The sequence below is a fragment of the Thunnus albacares genome, chromosome 17, assembly GCF_914725855.1.
Source record: "Thunnus albacares chromosome 17, fThuAlb1.1, whole genome shotgun sequence".
Lineage (NCBI taxonomy): Eukaryota > Metazoa > Chordata > Actinopteri > Scombriformes > Scombridae > Thunnus > Thunnus albacares.
Window position 1 is genome coordinate 21,738,098 of NC_058122.1, and position 22,706 is coordinate 21,760,803.

General features: G+C 40.1%; 1 protein-coding gene across 2 annotated transcripts in view; it reads left to right on the forward strand.

Annotated features, from left to right (window-relative positions):
* Positions 1 to 8,679: 8,679 nt before the first annotated feature.
* The window catches only part of znf385c (zinc finger protein 385C), a 124,476-nt gene continuing 110,449 nt past the window's right edge, over positions 8,680 to 22,706 (forward strand). Inside the window, exon 1 of one of the 2 annotated variants that reach the window (XM_044332329.1) lies at positions 8,680 to 8,777. The gene's annotated coding sequence lies outside the window, so the exon portion shown is untranslated. The remainder of the gene's footprint in view (positions 8,778 to 22,706) is intronic. The other variant, XM_044332330.1, reaches the window with a different exon arrangement.

The following is a 22,706-nucleotide window of genomic DNA, read 5'->3' on the forward strand; positions in this document are numbered from 1 at the left end:
ACATGAGGGAGATGAATACAGAGGACAATGGCAGCAGTTAGTTATATTAAAATGACAGATGCTCAGGTAGTGTAGAGAAGGAGTGGGAAGTGTGATGTGCAACGTGGCAGGTCAGACCCTGGAAAGTGGGTTTGCTCTGGCGGGAAATGGCTATTTACGTAGCTGAAAATGGAGTGGGCCTTTCTGACATTTTCATAGCCCTGCAGGCAAGAGTAACCTTCAACAGAAAACAGAACGATTAAAGAAAAGGGAGGGGGAGAGGCAGAGCAAGAGGTGGGGCAGAAAGGAGGGGGAAGTGATTGTATGGGAAAACTGAAAAATGATTGGAAACTGAGTTTAAGAGAAGAGACAGGAGAGAGAAATAAAGATGGGTAGAAATAGACAAAAATGGTTTGTAGGTCACGGCAAGGTGTGAGAGGAGAATGACGGCCTTACTGTGACAGGAAGAAAAGAAAGGGAATAATGGAGCGAAATGCTGGAGAAGGTTAACAAAATACTTACATCTCATCCACAGGAACACAATAAACAACATACTGTATTTCAGCCTTTTAAGAACAGCTTCACACCTTGTTGCAACTCTTAATCACTGCTATCAAGCCATGCAAATCATTCAACCTTGAAATGTCTACTGATGTGACGTGTCAGACAAATTATGCATGTATAAATCATAATAGCCTTGCACAACAGCCTCAATTAATATTTCAGTCTTCAATAAACTTGACATGATAATGTGTACCATAAAGTGTCCCCTTCCCTGTTATTGTCTTGTGTGAGTGAACAAGTGAATGCAACCAGTTATCTCCATCAATTACTTGCGTCACTGGGCTGTACCACAATTTTCAATCACAGGTGCAGTCAAGGATTGCATATTTCTGTGGCACAAAATGAAAATGAAAGATATAATAATAAAACAAGGTGAGACAGGGAATCTTTAGGTGTGTCTCAAACAAAACAATAAAAGCAACATTGAGGTATAAGTTATGACCGGTTTTCTATCTTTCACTCCCTCTAGAAACAATAATAAAAGCAACAATAAGCAATATTATATAAATAAAATCAACTGGGTAGATGCAAGCTGCCACTCTCTGTATTCAATGTTTATTCATATTAAAGCTCTCAGAACCAAATGCATTCTCTATACCTGCTTATTCCCTCTCAGGGACATGAAAGTTGGTTTTATATCCCAGCATTCATTGGATGAAAAACAGGATAACACCCTGGGCAGGTTGTTTGTCCATCACAGGACCACCACAAATAGACACATTTCACACTCACACCTACAGGCAATTTAGAGTTTCCACCTAATTGGACCTGCATGTCCTCAAACTGTGGGAGGAAACCAAAGCATGAATATGCATATGTGTAAAAATGAGGGCAAACTCCAGTCAGAAAGAACCAAAATATTGTAGTTCTATTAAATGATATGAATTGCAATTAAAGCCTTTGCATATTCTGTAGGCTTTCTCTCTCTCGTACCTCTCCTCTGCTGATACAATACCTAGTTTCCTGATGAAAATGTTTAACAATTATTACTGTACTATAATATACTGCACGTGGCTATGTTGCTTATCAGGTGGTCATCGCACAGGGAGAATTCAGGGAAAGCTGTGTGAGAAAATAAATTATTTCCATGTGATTGTGTTGCCAAGGAGGGCTGATTATATCAGTAGATGCTACTAATAGACCCTGATTATGAGCAGTTTCATTTCCTACAAATGATTCCTTTGCTGAGCCACGAGGAGTGAGAGAGTATATTATTTTTCTTGTATCCACTGTCTTTCTTTCATAGCATAACAATGACGCCATATTGAGAGACTTGTTAAAGACACACATTCAACTAATCTTTGCATTTTCTCTCCTATAAATCCGGCTCTCTCGTGTAATTAAGTGAGGCTGAAGGTTCATGAGCTCTAACTGTTTCATTACTTTTGAATAGGCGAAGCTGTGCTGATATGAGTGAGAATGAGATATCAATACGTCCATTGTTACTTCAGTCTTCATTCATTTTATTCTACCATTCACCTCATACTTCTCCTTCAGTATCCTCTCAAGGCTATGCAGAGATAGAAAACAGTTTTACGTGATTATAATTTGGTGAACTGCAGCGGCAAAGCTTTGGTTTATTTAAAGCCCTATAACCAGGTGTGCAAAATATGAAATATCAAGAACGACCATTTCCTGTTTGATTGGGATAAATATACATGTATCATCATATTGAAATCAATATACAGTGATCTAATAAAGACGGGGCACAAATACAAGCTTTTGGTGGTTTATTGCTCAACAGAGAAGGCTTTTTCCTTTCGGTGCTGCAGAAAGCAACAGACAAGAGGTGTGAGGATGGCTCCTGCATGTCACTTTGACAATTAATCCTGCTGAGACCCGGTAGGCAATCATCTATGATAATGTAGGTTCAAGAGTAAAAAAAGCCTCAGTTTCAACACAGTGAAGTGTTTTTCTGGACTCTCAGGCAGGGACACTGCCGAGACCCAACATATGAGAAATTCTTTGCTGCATTTAAATTATTACTCTCAGCAGACTGTGTACAATAAACTATTTTTAGAGGTTGCACATAGAAATATGCTCACATAAGTTATACATGCCAGAGGGTCAGCCTCCTGGTAAACTGACAGTGGTTCAACTCAGCGGCAGAGTCCTCTATGTAAAAGGTGTGGGAATAGGCATTTCCACTTATTAATATGTATAACTTTTTCTTCCTCGTCCTCCCTGTGGAATAAAAATCTGATGGTGTGAGAGCTGGGAGGCTTTGTTCCTCAACTGGTGCTGTGTCTCCCTCACTGGGATAAATGCCATGAAAGTCACCAACAGCCCTGGGAGGTTAATTGCTAAGTTATAACAAGACAAGACTGTAAGGTTATGGATGTTGTTAGCGTATGGCTTAAGTTACTTCGGTTATAGCTAAAGACCCTCCTGCTGTATGCCAAGTTTGTCATTTAATACCACCATATTAATATCCCTTTTGATTTGTAATATTCTAGCAGCTGCAAGTCACAACAAGTGCTGAGGAAGTTTTTAGTCATGAGTCATTTTAATCACAATGTGACCCTCATCGGATGTGTGAAGGTTTGCAGTGTGCATACTAATCCAATCAGTGCACATTTTGATTGGTCTTCAAAGATTTAATCAAGTGATTTCAATTGCACTCGTTCCAAAACATCGTTGAGTTCGAGAAAGGTGCTCATCACAAATTCATAACGTGACATTTCAGAAAAGTTGAGAGTTACTGTAAGTCTTTGTTTCCTCATGGATGTCTTCAGAAAATGTTAAGACTGAAACATTTTTATTTGTGGGTACTATCCAGAAAAACTGAAGCTCTTTGTATTGAAATCACCAGCTAGTCAACAATAGCAACAATAACCAAGTGGCATTTTGTTCATCACTAAGGCAAGCAGTTCTTCAAAGATTTTTTTTTCCTCAGAATATCTGTGTGATGGTAGTAAAATGTTGGCTAGAGCATTAACTTCAAGTTAAATCTTCATTTATCAAAACATCAATTGAAATGAAAATAAAATTCACACTGGCTGACCAATATTTGATTTTTACTACAAGGCCAACAGTGGCCGAATATATCATATATCCCTATAACTAAGAATATGTAGATTTATCTATCTATATTATGCTGCACTCTCCATCTTTAGCAGTGATTGTCAGTCACATATGAATCTGTCCTACTGCGAGAATCAGGAAAAGTGATTGAGCTTCGATGGGCGACCGAAGTCTGACTGACAGCGTCTGTACTGCAGATTATCGAGCAACGTGTCTCTCTCAGGATGTCCATAAATGTCTGAGAAAACAGCCACACAGTGTCTTCTCTACTGAAAGTTATTAGTTGTGATGTGTCTTTGCCTTATATACCCTTACCTAAGTCAATGTGCTGCCCTCTAATTTGTATCAGCCATTTGCCATTAGTGCCTCAATGGCCGGCCAACATAATTAGTTCTATGGTCATCCCATTGGACCCTTCTAATTAGAAGCAACGCCGAGGGCAGGTGACCATAGACGGGGCAGCAGCAGCGTGCCCCCGCTGTGGAGAAACAGTGCAAGTAAACCATAACTCATGTTGCACTGGGTTATGGGATTTTAAGTGGCCTCCCATTTCTTTTATACAGGGCACATTAAATCTATGACTTATTTCAAAGGGAGCTCAGTGTCATTACAATGCAGCAGCTAGGTATACAACAGTCACATTGAAGTGGCACTTCAAAACCATGAAATATCACTGAGAAATGCCTTCATTCAGACGATTGAGAAATTGAGTGTCTAAAAAAAAAAAAAGTTCCTTACAGTGAAGTGTTGCCAGTCTTTGAAAGCAAGGACATTTCATTATGAAAAGAAAAAAAAATGAATCCATACACACTGTCAAAAGAAAACACATAACACAGTATGAAATGATCCCTGAGTGGACTTTTGCTTTAAGAATGCATGAATGAATAAAATGAGCTTTGAAACTGAAGTTTGTATTCCTTTCATACCTAAAGATGACATTTATACCTTAATGTGCAGCCTTTTTTAGAGCTACATACCGTGTTGGAAAGCGACAGGTGTTATGGATGGTAAACACAAATGTCCATGAAAATCTAAAGGAAATGCAGACTGTAAATGGAACCACTCAGAGGAGTTTTCATGCATTGCACTCTTGTCAGCACCTTTTAACCTTTTTAAATTTCCATATTCTTTTTTTTTCTGTCCTTTTTTCTTCATACCCTTTGGCTGCACTCACGCTGGAGTTAATCAACTGCCTGAAGTACCATCAGTCTTTTACCCGCCCTCCTCTTGTTTTTCCTCGTTTCCGACTCCGCTCTCTCTCTGGTCCATCAAAGGCTCCATTTAAAGATGGGTTTTTAAAGTTCACGTTGGATGGACACAGCTTGCCACTTTGGTTGCCGTGGAAACCAGGTTGATGCATGGACAGGTTCTTGAGTGTGAGTGTGAGTTTGAGAGGCTACACAGGCCTGTCAAGATTTATGGATTGTACTGTACAGTTCAACATTGGCAATTTATCCACCAGGAGGAGAAAGACTTTACATTTGTATGCAGATACAAGAAGAAACATAAGTCCAGGCAAAAGATTCTGATATAAATCTCAAGGACAGAATTTTATATATTGTTTCGTTATATTCTGATATGTAATTTTAAGGGAAACAGGCATCATTTAAAGGACCATACCAGTGATTTTGGATGTTTAAAAGGAATAACTACTATCCACTTACACCTTCTGTTAGTGCCAGTGATTTCCCAAAACCAGCGGCTATATTTTATCTTTAGATTCAGTGCTTCACCTCACAAAACGTTCAAAATTATAACAAGTTTTAATGACATTCATGTCTTATAATTATTAGTATTCCCTGTTGAGTGTCCAAAGATCATAGCTTATGAATGCAATGCTACGTTCCAGCTGAATGGAGAATCTCTGTCATCAGACTTTCATTTCAGCACATGAATGCACCACCAGGAAGGATTCACAGTTAGATCGCTCATTTTAATCATTTAATCATTTTAACACTATTAAAATGGTAAAATTAAGAATTTTTACAGGAAACCAGTGTGGACGTGTGTTTCATTATGAGGCATTTCAAGTCTCTGTGAGTTGATTTTGATAGTATACCAAAATGAACAGAAACCAATGGTCCCCCGGAAGAAAGGGAAAACTCTTAGAAAATTACACAACTGTCACTTCCATAAATTGAGAAATGACTGTCAGTAATAAGTTACTGTAAGCGCAAAGAATTTACTGAGCTGATTGTGCAAAACCTTTAATGCTTCTTTTATTATGAGTTCTCTTTATATTAGAGGGTGCTCTCTAATGATGACCACCAGACAAAGGTCACAGTTTACTCACCTCTAGTCTATAATCGGTACTGTCAGCACGAAAAGGGCAAGTTGCACCAACAGTGTGGTCTGGAACCTTATGTGAGGCAGGTGCATGCTGGTTTGATGGGGTGCAAGGTTTGGACAGTGACCTGTCAGATACCTCTTAAGGCTCTGAATTTGGCTTACATCCTGCCCTTTAGCCATTACCAGCAGCTCTGCGTGCAGGTGGAAGGCACTAGGACTGGCGCTTGGGGGAAACAAAATAAATTGCCATAATATGAGAAAGAAGCCATGCTGTTGGCACGTTTGATTCTTCTGGAGGCAGAACACCAGTGTTAAAAATGATTTTTAAAAAAATCTACAATTGATGGATTGAAGACATCTTATTTCGGTGATGGTTCTTTGTAGTGTTTGGTGTCAGTGGGTAGAGACAGCGGTGTTATGTTTCACTCACCGTGGTCCCCATGTTCTTGCCTGTGGGTTATTTTTGTGATCACTACTTGTTTGAGTGCCAGCACATTTGCATGAAGAAGGACATATCTAGTGCTCATAAATAGGAGAGCCAAAAGTATCCATCACCTGACTGTTGACAACCCCTTCTTTACATCTCTCTGTTTGAGTCACGCCACTGTAAAGGAGCCCAGTACACGTTATTCAGGGCAGTTGGCCTCTCTGATAATCACAACGTGCGTCTTGTAAGATTAGAATCAGTATGCAAGCCAGTAAGAAAACAGAATTTAATGGAACAAATGAACGATGAAAAGGCCCTAAAAGTGGTGAGTATTTAAATCACATCTTCAGCAAACTCAGCATACTAAACAATGTTTTCCTTGGATGAAAAGAACAAGGCTGGCACTGTGGGATGTTTATTGTTCCCGCAGTGACTATTTTGGAGTCTAGGAAACTGTTCAAATCTGCCAGAATAAACACCTCATCGAGTAGACTATACACTGTCTGTCACATTAGATTTTACCAATAGCAGTGACTTTTGAAGCAGATCAACAGCAGTATGGTGTCAAATGTTACGCTGACATTAACAGGCTGTGAGCTGCAGCCACATGAATGGAGATGAATTAAGAAACATCATTGGTTGACATTCATAGATGAAAATAATTGCTGATGAATCCTTGTGGTTCATTTTTTTAACCATTAATTTGTGGTGGCAAATATTAAAGCCATTAAAGTGACAGATATGATGGCATGAACAAACACAACAAATCCACATAAAAGTCTGTCTGGAGAGAAAGAGAGAGATTTGTATCCCTTTGGTGCTAAAAAGGTAATAATATTCATTGTTAATTAAAATCACAAGTGTAATGAACAGTTTGGACCTGTGGTCTGTTGATGCACCAGTGTGAACTGAGCAGAGTCAGAAATAGTGATGCCAGATGGGAAATGTTAAAGTATCATACCAGTGCCTTAAAATGATCATATTTTGAAGAAAATTATTGTTCACAAGTCATAACCAAGAGAACAAATAGACCTAAGTGAGTTATTTCAGAAAACATGTATTTATCGAGACAAACGACTTTTTGACACCACCTACAAATCTAACCACATAGTTTAAAAGGGAGTGGAAGGGGTGTAGTCTTTTGGGACTTACTCAAATAAAAATGTCCCAACACTGAAAACAAAAGCATAGCTGTTCAATAAATAAATAAATAAATAAGTAAGTTTTTTTTTTTACTTTTTTCACATGGATGTAGCAGTAAGCTATCTCTAGTTCAAAGTCTAGCGGGAGAACAACAGCCGTGCTCGTTCATCGTCACAACAAGCACAATTGGCTGGAAAGATGTCACTTGAGTAGAGATGTGTAAACACAGACGTAGGATTCATATTTTACAATCCTGATTGTATTAAAATGAGACAGCCTAGACCTGTTGTTCACAAACCTTTTCATATCAAGGACCCCTAAATTGACCCCCATTTGATAAAATTTTGTCCCAGGGTCCCCCTGGTCCCCTCATGAGATTTTTGCTTTTAAATTATTTACTACAGAAAGTGTGTGAAACCCATGACCAAAGTAGTCATACATTCTGTCTTCTACTTATGGATGTAATTATAGTGAAAATAAATGATTCCTCTTTTTGCTTGGGACCCCCTGGAACCTCCTCAAGCACCCCTGGGGGTCCCCGGACCCCACTCTGAGAACCTCTGACCAAGACTGACTACAACTACTAACACTAAATGACACAAAATGATCAAATTATTGTACATTATGGGACAATTATCGTACAGAGGGCAAAATGATCGCACAAATATGATAATTATTGTGTGTCTGGCAAACAGCAAAGACATCTGGTCAAATAGTTCAGAATGAAATTGATTTGCAGCTTTTGGGTTATAAAGTAGGCTAATTTTAAAAAGACAATAAAACAGCCTACAGTAAACTTTCTTTTAACATGTTTTCCAAGCTGTTTTAGCAAAAACCACACCAAGGTAGACCAGAAACTCAAAACAAATTCTTAGGTCTTTATAATCTAGAGCCGTGATTCTCAAAGTGGGTCCTCGAGGGGGTCCCCAGAAAAAAGAATAATTTATTTTCACTATAATTTCATGGGTAACAAAATGGCAGAATATTTTGGTCATAGGTTTCATACACTTTCTGTAATAAAACATCTAAAAGCAAAAATCTTATCAGATGGGCTCCCTGGGACAAAATCTTATCAAATGGGGGTCTGTGGTCTAATTTGTGTCAGTTTAGGGGTCCTTGACGTGAAGAAGTGTGAGATCCACTGATGTAGGAAGTCCAGCTCTGCAGCCACATTTTACGCTTTATTATGAAGGGGCACTTCCAGTAGTATCCAGGCTGCTTGTGTCTGAGCTGACAAACCGCTGCACCGGAGAGCTCTGCTTTTTGCGTTGGCAGCCAGTCTTTACCAATCTGTTTCCACTGTTGCTGGGCACGGACGAGCACCGGGAAAGTCGGAAACGGAACGGGACCGGTAAGGCGAAGCGCTTTCCAAGGTTTTGATTTGGCTTGAAAATGAATGTGGATATAGTTTACAAGTGTACAGTTTTGCTGGGTTTTGACAGACTGGAGTAATTAAAACATGTGGTGCTGTAAAGTTTTATTTCGCTCATCGCTTTCGCTGGATTGGTGGATTAACTGTGTGGTTCAGATATAAAGACTAATTGCGCATCAGCAGCACCAGACGTCTAATCCCGCTTTTCCACACTTGTCGTCCCATAGGAACAATATAGGAACAATAGGCTACTGTAAAGTGTTTCATGAGTGAGAAAGATGTAAGTAAACTGATATCACAAATGAATAAATGAATAAAAAAAAACAAGCAACACAGTAGAATAAATACAACAAAGTGGGATAGATCTTACATGGAGATGCTGATCATTGTAACATGGATTTAGGGATTTTCTTTTTGGACAAAGGTTGGATATCAAAATTTTATAGTCTGCTGCTAGTAGACATTGGCAACATTTCCTTTACTCATGTACTCCTCTGTACCAAACATTATACCCCCATCCCGATTTATGATCTTACTTAATAGTATTTTCCACTGAAAATGGTCAATAAGTTCCTTCTTGAGGACTCTGCCCTGCAGCCTATTGATATTACATTTTGTGTAATTATGGCAAATAGAATATTCACTTTCGCTCTAGAGGGAAATGACTTAAATGTGCTGACATTTTTTACAGACTTACAGTACATATGGAACTTATTAATGGAATTACAGTGACCTTATCAGACTTTGCAGTGTTTCTTTCACCATTAGCAGCAGGAGACTGAGGAGATAATATTACTTTGAGACATTCAGCTTTGCATTGATAATCACTGTCAAATGTCCCACTACATCGTTACGTACTACTGATGGGCATAAAGTTACATTTTTATAACTGATTGGACATTGCAAGGTTCATTGCCTTTGAAGTAGACAAACATTTTACTTTGCATGTAGGACATGTTTCCACAGAGTATTAATTCTGCACACACACACACACACGCACACACACTCTGAATCAGATATGGTCTACTGGGACCAATATTGACAGATTTAAAAGCCCTCTGCTCATGGAGGAATTCTTGAAGTTTGACATCAATGCTGGCAGTACTCTGTTGAAAAAAAAAACCCATCCAGTAAGTACATTTTATAATCATAACTGTACAGAGAGAGGGATACGTGTTGGAATCAGCCAGGCTTCCTAAAGAAAGGATCATTGTGGAGCGTGTGAAACTGTCACTTCATTATATTGAATTTCTGCTGAACACCTCTTTTGCTGCAGTCTCGGTGCTCAGTAGCTGTTCTAACAAGTGAGAGCTCTGATAAATCAAGTTAAATATCACAGGGTTGATTTAGAGAAATTGACATAATGCAGCTGCTCTGTACAGACTTTATTTATGGACGGCACCTTTTGAGTCGGCTTCGTCCGCTGAATGGCCCTTGCTGATAGATGCTGCTATCTGTCTTGCTGTTATGATGAAGCGCACTGGAAGTTTCTCATAGTCATTTGTGTTTTATTGTTTTGTATTGTTTGCTGCAGGGAATTTGGTATTTTGAGTGTTTTTTAAAAATTTTTTTTTATTTTTTTACCCATCCTAGATGAAATAGAGGAACAGGAAATTGTGTTTAATGGCACACGTATTCATAATGTTCAGTACAAGCTCTTTGGTTTCAGGGATACAGTATAGTAATTACAGTCTGTGAAGACATGCGGAACATAAATTAAAAAGTACAAATCCCATGTTGAAAACTTTGGCATCTCATGAGTTGTTGGCTGTTACATAAACCATACTAGTTAGGTTAACCCATGTACACAATTATGGTGAACGCAAATGAGAAACCAAAGACGGAAGAGCCTCCCATACCACTTAGATCTCCTGTTTTGGGGTATTATGGTTTCCCAGTAAATTATAACAACACTGAACAGTAGTGCAGATGAAAACCGTGTTTCGACATTCTCACAGAGAACGTGAAGTGGTCAAGCTTCGCTTTAATGTTCTTTAGAGCTAATGCTCACTGTAAGTTGGATCCATAGTGACGCACATATTTCCTTTTTTTACTGACTATATACCAAATGTTTGAGTACCTTAAATTTTTGGTGTATAACTAACACACCATACAACAAGCTTAACTCACTCACAAAGGTCACAGATTCTTCACAAGGGGGGCTGTTAACTGTCAAGTATTTTTTTCTTTGCATTTCTTGCATCATTAGCCAGAACATAAAGAAGAACCAGCCACACAATACAAAAAGGGTAACCTTGTATGTCTTTTGCCACCGCAGTGGAAAACAAATAGTTGTTGTTTACAGAGTCTACAAGTGTATCATCGCTTCCTTATAGAGAAATGGACCAGCTAACTGTAGTTAGTAGTCACCTGTAAGTTCAAACTGTTTGTTTTGTAACTTGAAATTGGGTGGATTCTATTTGCAGGAGTGTGTAAATAGCACATATACATTAACAATTTCTACATTTTCCATTATACTGTCAAATGTAATCTCTCAGTAGTATAATATGTATAATATTTATGGTTTTCAGTTAATAGTTTCACTAAAGAATAATTTCAGTTCCTTTAGGAATTCAGTTTGTGTGTGACAGAGAGAGAGAGAGAGAGAGAGACGAGGAAGTGTTTGGTACTCATGATAAACCATGGTGAGTACAGAGGCCTGTACTATGAAGCAGGATTTGTGGTTAGTGAGGTAACTTCAGGTTTAATTCTGGGTTTTCAGGGTTACAACGATGATTCACTTCTTAATGAGGTATATCGCAATGGTAACTTATACTGAACAGCTAACCTACTCCGGAGCAGGTTAACTTCAGAGGATCAGATCACAACCTGTCAACACCCCGACCACTGACCAATCAGATCACTGGAAAAAAAGAGTCATCATTCCTACAGGATCCCGACATGGACAAAAGTTCAGAGTTTACAATAAAGTGACATGTAAAAATGAGCAATATATAATTTTATAGATCAGTGGAAACATTTTATTGTTCCAGGCTTTATATTTCCACTCTGCTTTTAAAACAGAGCTTCTAACAAACGGAGAGATCTTTAATGACACTAAACACATAATAATGATTTTAGCTGCATTTTAATTGTGCAAAGTTTATTTTATACCCGGAGTGAAAGCTGACAGTGTGAATGATTTTACACTCTGATTCCATCGCTGCAGCTCAGAATAACTTGAGACAAATGTGTGATGATAATTGGAAATAAAAACAAAAGATTGTCTTTCATTAGAAAAATAATCCACACAGTGTTAATTGGCTCCCATGATTATAAATGTGACACTGCGGTCAGATAGACTTCATCAGTTATTGACTACTTTTCCACTCTGTGCTTTTGTAACAGAAACAGTCTGGTATTACATTTAAGTTTTTTTATGTGACATATTCAGAATGGTTTCTTCATCATCCAACTAAATAGCAAAAAATACTCACTCAATACTTAAGCCATATATAAGAACAACTATATGTATTTTAAGCTTAAGCCTACTTTTAATATTGGAAATTATTTCTAGTGTTTCTACATCTTCTTATTCTGTTGTGTGATCACAGGCTTGTTTACATTTCACTTTGTTGAATATGACTTTTTAATGTCCCTAAAACAGAACTGCAGGTACTTGGTATCACATGAAGTACTTCATTCATGGTTCTGATGACATCGATCGTAATTAACAATCCCGCCTCTTTCACATGAACTTGCTTAAAGCTTGAAAACACAGAGTTGACTGAGCTAGTTGATAACCAGCTTTGTAGTATTGGTTGTATGGATGGCCAATGTTTGACTCAGTGAAGCCAACTAACAAAAAGATATCCTGGGTATATGGAACTTTCTTCTTAGCACAGGCCCCAGGTGAACTTATTATGTAAACACAATTATTTAACTAATTTCTGTACTTTAATTACAGCTGCGAATGTAACCAGCAACCACATTCAGTACAACGCTGACAGAATAACATCCAGGTTCTGTTAACCTTTCATCACTTTAAGTCTTTTGTTGAACCACCTCACTATTCCACCTACGTGCTGCTGCCACTGTAGATGACTACATGCACAGCAGTATGTTAGGAAATGTCCATGTTACAGCACAATTATGGCCCATTAGCCACTGTCTAATCTTATTTTTTTTAAATAAATGGCAGGAAAAAATGTATCTCTAGTTTTCCTTATATGAAAAACATATTGAACCGCTACACAAAACCATATTGAACGGTGAGTTTTGCACACTGTTACACCTCGAGGAGATGTAGGTTGTGTGTGTGTGTGTGTGTGTGTGTGTGTGTGTGTGAGTTGGTGGTATTGCTTAGGTTTAAATCATTTGTTGTTGGCAGCAGTGATGCAGAGTGGCGAGGGACAAACAGCTTGTCTGACGCTATGTAATGTTAGTGGCGGATACTTGTGTTAACTTCCACTTCAGAAAGCCCACATTGAAACATGTCCTGGCAAAATGCAGTAAAGTGGCTTCATGTGCCTTGTAGTGCTCAATGCTGAAGGCACTTATTCATCTCACAGGGTTATTTGAGAGCGAGCATTAATGTTAGACGTGAGAGTGGTCACACTGAGGACCAGCACTTCTGCAGATACTGTCCACTTGGGTTATTGAAGGGATTAATTCTTTTTTGGAAACTGTTAGTGTTACTTTATGGAGAGGATGGCATTAGCGTGCACCACACAAGGAGAAGGAAATGTAAACATTGTTACTTATTCAAGTTACTAGACTACAATTATGCGAAGAGAGACAGAAAGAGCATAATTTAGCTTAAAAAGAGAAGCATCCCAGCCCACACATCTCGATGGAGTTAAGCCTGGAAGTGTCTTCATAGACATAACGTTGAGTTATGTTTATCACCACAATGTTATGACCACAATGCAGGGCGAAGCAGAGTGTCTCCCTCTTAGTGTCTTGACCTCAGAGCCTTCCAGCCTTCCCCTCCTCTCCCACAGATGGATTCAGGTTGTTTGGGCACCAGGCTGGCTCGTGGCTTACACGCATAACATGATGTATGCGCACAAATTTCCATGAATATGTATCTGTATGCTAACGATGTTACTGCCACTGTTTGTCAAGACTTTCTCCATAAATATGCCCATGTGTAAGGCAGCCTTATTCAAACATACTTAACTGCTGTCTGTGTTTATCCTTTTAGAGCCGGATGCAGCTCTTTTTTTTTTTGTTTTTCTGTCAGCCGTTTGCTCTTATATTGCTTCCTCTCACTTTATAATCTGTGATTTTGCTCATCTGCAGTTCAAATGGCCTCTCCTTATTTTGCTTCGACCTTTTGATCCTCCTCCTTACCGCTGTTATCTATGGTATCATCACCCACTGAGCCAAGGTGACCAGCCCGTTCACACTGATCAAAACACACAGCTGGAGCCTGCAATGTCCAAGACTGAATTTAGAGACTTTTGGGATGTTTATTGACCTCTCTCTCTGTTTCTTTCTCTTTCTCTCTGTGTGACTGCTACTCTTGATTTCATCCTAGCACAGTGACCTTCAGTTGGATTCCATGAAAAGTTTTGTGCTAAAACTGTGACGTACTCGCTGGCCGCTTTTCCAATTGCCAGTACAAACATACAGTTAATTCCCAATTAGCCAGGGGAAGCTTGGCACTGGAGGACATTGCTGTCCTGTCATGGCCTGGCAGAGCAGCACTGTCTTACTGCATGATAGCTGATAGTTGCTCATGTGAAGCACAAAAAAAAAAAAAATCAAATGAGACAAAAACATTGTGGTTTTACATGTTTTACAATATTTATAATGATTTATTGAAATTTTGTAAAATATGTAATTTGGAGAAATGATCATGAAAGGGACGAATAAATTCCCACATATCATATTTATGCAGATGTCATGTCACAAAAAAAGCTTGATAAATTATAATTTCCCTCACCACACCACACTCTAGGGGTTGAGTGACAGGCCAGTTAACATGATAGGTGAAATGAAAAGGAAAAATCTCTAAAAGGCATGAACACTGACACCTCTAGCAATGCTGTCTCTCTCTGCCAGAAGGAGCGATAGAGTGGTGGTGCCCTTCCACCCCCGAGCCCCTCCGCTGGCCAGAGTTGGTGCCCTGTGTGAGGCTGGAGGTGGCAAAGACAGGGTGGGGGTCAGAGATTCTGACAGCTGCACGGAGCCTGCCTCAGGGCATGCATGCTGGCCTTTTTCCCGTTGTGAGCCCCCTCCCTCCCCTAGCCCCCTGCCTGGCTTACTGGCATGCCCGACCAGAGGTGCTCAGCCTGGGGATAGACTCAGCAAAGGCTGTCTCACTCCTCGCTAGGGAGCTGGAGAACTGACACTGTTGACCCCAAGGGAGGCCAGGCTTAGGTTTCACTTTCTCCCTATCTGTTTCTCTATATAATCCCCCCTCTCCCATCCTCTCTTGACGCCTTTTTCACCTCAACCTCCCCTCTAAGCTCAGTGCCCAAACAGGAGGTGATCTGGCAGCAAGAAGTTAGAGCAGAGGCGAACAGGAGATGGCGGGTGAAGGGGAGGGGGGGTCAGGTTTTTCACCTACAGTAGAAGCAGAGGGCAGAATCCCCTCAGTGGCACGTTCAGAGTCTGTGTTGAGCTTCATCTGATCTCATTTGATTCGTTGTTATGAAGTTATTATCCTCATTAACAGAAAGCACCAGAAGCCTCACTGCTATGAGCCATAGATGCATGCACGCGCGCACTAGCACATGTGTAATGAGTCACGCGGACAGTGGCCCCAGTGTTAGAGCGGCGCATTCATTTACACAAACACATGCGCACACACAGTGGTGCGTTTATGCTGCTGAGCTGCTGGTGAGTGACGGTGCTTTGGGGTTGAACACTGGCTCAGTGTGTTGGGCCAGGTAAACCTCCTCAGCCACTCTGCACAACAACAAACACTAAATAGACCACTTGTTTGGGTCCAACTGCACTCAGCAGGAAGGGTGGCGGCTAAAATCATTTGATCAGAAATATTATTACAGGTTGCTTTCATGAATATGCAGATTGTGTGTGTGTGTGAGTGTGTAGGTCGGTCATAGGCTACTTTCAGAGACAAAGTTCAGACTTAAGATCAGGTAATTGGGGACAAAAGCTGTGTGAGAAAGCAGATTTTTGGGTCAGTGGTTAAGATTAGGGTTAGGTTAAGGGTTAGGGTTAGGCAAGTAGTGGTTATGTTTAGGGTTGGGGTAAATCTCCAGGAAATTAATGTAAGTCTAATGTACCCAAAATGGACCTAGGACAACATATGAGTGTGTGTGTGTGTGTGTGTGTGTGTGTGTGTGTGCTTTCTGGTATTAAGTTTTTTACATTTATTTATGTAGGGATGGTTTGATGAGTATGCATGGCCTCGCTTCACACACAGTTATTCATTCAGTTACACACATTCACACCTGGTAGCCGCCCAGTACAACCACAGTCTTTCACCAGAGTTCTGCTGAAACTGCCGTGGGTTAATTGCCTTGCTCAAGGGCATAATGGTCATCAATACTGACAGAAGGGAACGTGTTACTCGTTCGCTTTCCCTGCCAAGAATTATTTATAGCTGTAGAGAAGACTAGTTTTTCAGTCTCGATGGTGTGTGTTGAGCCCTTGTCCTCAGACTTTCCAATGTCAGAATTATGATACTGTAGCAACATTCATGAAGGCATTTCATGTGGTAAGGTTTGAAAGAAAGTTTACTTTACTGTGAAATCTCAGTCAGTGCTGCAGTGAAAAATAATACTGATTTTCTCACCAGCTATGTTTTGTTTTGGTGGCTAAATCTGAATGAATGAAATGCATTAGTTTAAGTAAAAGATATTTAGCTGCAAGGGATTACTCTGGGGCTAAATTTCAGAATCACCCTGCACTCTAAAAGATTTAAAAATCATAATATCATTTTGATGCCACAATACTTACTTTATCTGTTATTTCACGGTGGGGGAAAATTCTCAAGTGTAATCAGGTATGCTTAGGTTTGTCCTGACTTAACTTTCACTGTGGCCTACACATAATCTAGTATTTTACTGAAGTGAAGTATAATAATAGTATATCATTTATATATAATAGTGTTATCTAGAGTCTCCCACTACGTCTTGCCCCATTTCTACACACTGAAAGGGATCTTTGCTGTCACTGGAAGTATACAGACATAGCTTGGAATAGAAGCAAAATAAACATGGCATACTGTAGCATAAATGTATGAGCAAGGAAGAGTAGCTTTTGAGGAAAATAATATCTGAAAAGACAAATTTTCAGCCACAGGCCAAAGATGTTTTGCTGTCACTGCTGTCACCCAAATATGAAATAGTTACAAATGATGAATATGTAACACTAGCAGCCATCAGGTAAGACTGGCGCCCCGGAGATATTTGGATAAGCATCTATTTGGATCAACATCTATTTTACATTCAGCTATCAGGGGGGGTCTTGGGGTGAAATTAACATTTTGTTCTAACTAGTGAGCCTTGTCATTTGATTACAGTGACAACTTTGTGTAAGAACATGTGCTATTTTTGAAATATTCTTGAAAAAAAAAAAAAAGCCCACATCTTTTCATAAGTGTGAAATGTTAACAGCTCTTATTTTCAAGTATTTGCTCTGAAAATGACATAATTAACAAGTTAGAAGAGCTTGTTGTTGTGCAGAAAAGCTTCTTACCTGTGTTAATAAACTGGATGTGTGATTTTTGTGTGTCACGCTCGGCTTCCACTTGATCTGAGTCTTCTTGATGAAGCACAGTGAGCTCAGGAGAAGACGATGCCTGACAGTTTTTTTATTATTATTTTTGCATTTGAAAATTAAAGTTAAAAAATAAGCTTTTTAACTTGAGCATCATTTATCTATTACAGTGCTTTCACTAATCTAACTACATAATCCGGCAGCGTGTGTGTGAACGAGAGACTGTGTTTCTGTGGGTTTTCTGCTTACATTATTACGCTCGTCCTTTGGGAGCAGCATCTGTTTTATCTCCTGCGTGGCAAACAGCTTCTCCTCTGGCTCCCACAGCTACAGATATCAGCTATCAGAGTCATTACCGCCCGCAGGAGGTGGTACCAAAGCTTCCTCCACCCCACCAAGTCACCAACCCCCACCTCCATCTCTCATTGATCAGGCTGGAAAGACATCAAATCCATGCTGATCACAGTAACCTCCACCGTCTGGAGGGCTGGATCTGTGGCACACACTCTTGTCTTACTGTGTCTCTTATTGAACCACGCTGGCTGTGAGGAGAGGAGGCTGAATATTGATGGGTGTGGCTCAGGTCACCCCAGATAGCCTGATAACATCAGTGATGCTGAAGATGGGCTCGTGATGCCACTATTGACGTAGCGACTGACTCAGAATTGTTTATATCATTCAGGTCTGGTTGTCTCCTTAGAATGAAGTGTGGCTTAGCAAACCTATCACTGGTGTCCTGGCCTTTGATTAAAAGTCAGATTATCAGTCTCTTACCATATGTTGACTAAGCAGCTCTAGGAAACTGAGCTTGTTTGTGCATCTAAATTCTTTCCACAGTCCTCGGTATGTTTTCACATTTTTCAGTTTATCTTTCTGCTTTCTTTATCTCCGTCCTCTCATTTATAGCTGAGGTGTTTTTCATTTCTGTGTTGCACAAGTGTGTGTGGGTGATGTGCCTTTGCACTCTGCTTGGGGCCTCTTATCATCTGTGTCAAACTGGTGGGCTGAGAGTGGATGAAGAAAGCAAGGCCACCTCTCTACTCTTCAAGATCCCACATTAACTCCACTTCCTCCGGTTTAAAATCCCTCTTAGCCCTGCAGCAGCAGCCGAGACACCAGCTCTTAACTCACACGGCTGACGCACACATTGACTCACTGATCCGCTAAATCACTTCTGTTAACTGCATTGATTCAGTGTGTCTCTCTCCATTCCTTACCTGTTTGGTGAGTCACTGCTTCTACAGTACATCCGGCATATCCTGAGTTGACTGGCAAAGTTGAATAAGGCCGCTTCTACCTGTGATTCATTGCACATTTTTCACAGTTAAATTTGTTCATTTCACCTTTTGTTTGCCTGTCTGAGTTTTAAACAAAGTTGTGTTGAATGAGGCAGCAAAAGCTGAACCCACAAAGAGCTCCTTTTGTTCTACATTAGTAAACGGCTTGACTTTATCTCCCTCTAGCTCAGTTCAAGCCATCACAAACTCATACTGGCCTGACAGACCCTGTAATTGAACCATATATTTTTTTCCTCTCAGTAAAGAGAAGAAGGGGCATCTTTCAGCGCTCGGCTCCTGGGAGCGTTTTTGCTGACAAAACGGGCTGCTGGGGTTGGGTTAACAATCGTAACGACACTGCTATCAGAGAAGGGGCACAGGGAAAGATAAAGAGAGTGGAGAAATAGATGCACCTGCTCTCTGGAAGAGCCACATATAGCCAACACTTAGTTTGTTCAGCTAAACCTTGAGAGAGAGAGAGAGAGAGAGAGAGAGAGAGAGAGAGAGAGGACAGAGAGCAAAGTACAGATACCGGCTTTAAAAGGCTGTCTGAAACAATAATATTGTATTAGAAAATGCTTTCAGATAGACCACCTCTGCTTTGCACTAATAACTGTCTGCTGCACTCTTGGACTAAAGCTTAATACAGCCACTCTATTTAAAAGGATGCATTTCTTTACGATAACAGACATGATTTGGAAACCTTGAACCAGACCGGCTTTAAAATGAAATTTCTCATATAATGCTTTTTATTTGTTGTGTATTGGGGGTGTTTCACCTGATTTGCCTCAGCAAATGTCAGTAGCATTTTTGCAGATATCTTTTTTGTAGACTTTATGCAACATATTTGTGATATATTTACACAAACATTATGAAGACTATGTACTTATTGCTCAAAGTACAAGTTTTTCTTCTTTCTAGTTGTTACAGTTGACAGACTGACAGACAGAATACTGAAAAAGGTTCAGAGGAAGCGAGTCGGGAGCTTATCGTGTCTTAATTTTCCCCTTGGTGTGAACAGGGTGGTGCAAGCCTAGGTACGCCTCAGTGACTCTGTTCTAAGAAACAAGGCAAGAATCAAAATAAGTAACTCTTCTTCTTCAAAGCCAAATTGAACCACAAAAAGTCTGTAGGAAATCAATCGCTGTACTGAAAGAGAACACGCTTGCTCTGGGCTCTGCTAATGTTTTTTGATGGTAAAGAAAACAGAGGAGGGAACATCTGAAGAAGAGGATGTGAGAGAGCCTCCCATGCTCTACTTTTCTCTTTTATTCTGATATATATACAGTACATGCACATATATCCCCAGACATGTGGGGTTGTGTGGGGTATGAATACACACACATAATATACAATGAATTTAGTCTACGTAGCAAACTCTGATGTAAGGAACTGAAATAAAATTTCCCCAGTGAGATGGTAAAAATGGAATCTCACATACGTAGATGTCAGCTTGTCACCCATGTATCCTCATGATGGCAGAAAAAATAACACAGCATGTTGTGTGTGGACAGAGGAGACATTAATTAATTAGAATAAAATAGAGTAAATGCCATTTGAGGTAGTAAACAGCAATTAAATGCCATGTTTCTAGCGGAGTCACAGGTGCTTGATCCTCTTGAGTACATTTACATGCCTCCTGCTGATGCAAACACACACTTTTTCACGTTTTATTTTGCCAGCTTTTCAGACATTTGTATGAGTTGGATGGTACATAATTTGCTTTGCCTAACCCCACAGTATATTGCCAAGCGCTTTTCTTGGAATTTCTCCAGACAATGTGAAATATGCTAGCATTGTAGCTGACAAGAAAGGACAATATCATCTAGCCTGATGCCAATAAATTCTCCAAAGACTCTCGTCGCTTTTCCCTGCATGTTTTGCAATGTAGCCACATGGAACAGAAGAATGATGTTTCGCTTCAAAATCCTCTTCACAGCAGGATGGAAACATGTAGTAGAGTGCAAAGAATTTGTTTAATATTCCTAACACTGTGCTCAGTCATTGCCTCTGCTGGATCTCGACAGCTTTCCCACTTCACAGCCTATATCAAGGTACTCCTCCTTGAATGTAAACTTTTCTGTGGCACATGAACACACAGCCCTCCTCGGCCCGGGCTCACATCTAACCCCAAAAGCACACAGTGAACGCTGCTTACAGGGAGACTGACCCCTCACAAGATACAGAAAACACAGAGAACGGCCCTGTTCCCCCTCTGGCCAGGGACAGAGGGGCACACTGGAGCCTTCAGATGGATGAAGGCAGAAGGACAGGATTTGTAGGAAGGACACATATTGGAGCTCTGTATTTCTGTATTTAACTTCCTCCTCCACCTCCCTCTGGCACAGCCCTTTCCACTCCATCCAATTTCCCTTCTGTCCACACATACGCTTTTGAGACACGCTGCCCCAGTGTAGAGTCTGATTTTGGCGGCTGCTATACCTTCTGCTTTCTTGCCTGTTTTTTCTTGTCTGCTCTGTGATCTCCCAAGCCCATAAACCCCAGCCATGTTAATCCAACTTCCTCAGTACCAGCTAGCCGAAGTCTTCCTAACAGCCTGGACATACAGTGCTTTATACAATACAGAGAGAGCGAGACGTGAGAGGAAGCCTGTCTTTCAAAGAGAGGAGTAATGGGCCCTGAGGGCACTTCTCAGCTCCCATGTAATCTCGCTGGCCCTTGCTTTTCTACATGCCAAGAGAGGTGTTACATAAATGACAGAATATCCTCGATGGCCACTTTTTGTATGCTAAAAGCCTTCTCCCAGGTTAGTGTTTATGTTAATGACTTTAGTCAGGGTTTTGAAGTGCCTGGATGATGAGCATCTAGCCTAGAAACGAAGGAGTGCCTCTGACCTTGGCCCACTTCAGGGAAACGCTCTGGTTTCTGACTAATAGACTATGCCCTATTCTTTCTCCCACAACATGCACTCAAAATAGCTCTGGCATGCCCCATTAAGCAGCATTTTAATTGTTAACACGGCATACTCTGTCCTTGGCACACATTAACTACTTCATTTAAATGTCAATCCCAATTAAAGAAGGACTAAGGAGACGATCATTTAACCAGGAATAAGCATGTCGCAATAGCCATTATCGGCTTTTAATGGTATTTGAGTGCAACATCAAATATTAGACATCAGCTTTTTGGTCCTTACCTGATGACTGACAGATCACTCAGGGGAACCAAGCGTGATATAGATAAATATAGAGGAACTGTGCGTATTTTACAAATTCAGATCAGTCTATTACTCTGCAAAACAGTTTTATAATGTCTCCTGAGGTTGAGAAAATAACTCTAGTAATATCACCAGAGTTATCTCAGCTATAGGACTTTAAGGCTTATCGTAAAAGAAGATAACTGAAAGACTTTATTACAACATGGGGGTAGGGACTTTGAAAGACATATGCATTTACAAGAGGGTTTACTGAAGAGCCACTATTATTACTATGTACATCATGGGAATTTTATGACTCAGTCATTTTGAAATTTGACTAAAAATCAGGATATCACAGTCTTGGCTGCATCAATTTTGATAATTTAAGGTTCCTTGTGGAGTTTTTGACCTCTATGGAGCAGTTTTTTCTAGGAATGTTCATGCATCACGTGTGCGTTGCGGGTGACGAGATACACAGTCCTACCAATTGTTTCACACTGTTCCACTGATCTACAGGTGGCTGTAATCAGCCGAGAAACACGGCAATGCGCCAACAAAGGCAGAGAAAAAGAAGACTAGTAAACATGAATATAAACAGTGCAGGGATTAAAATGCTTGCAAAAAAACATGCAAATTCATCAGGAAGGGAATGGAATCATCACATTTGTAGATCTGAAGGATACTCAAGTTTTGGTGAGTAACAATGAATGTGAACATAAATTTATTTTGTTTACAAGAAAACTCCGCAGGGCACCTTTAAAATCCGTCTCATTTTAGTCTCCCAACTTAATTGAAATACAAAACTAAATCACTGGAGTACTTGTTTAAATGAAACTG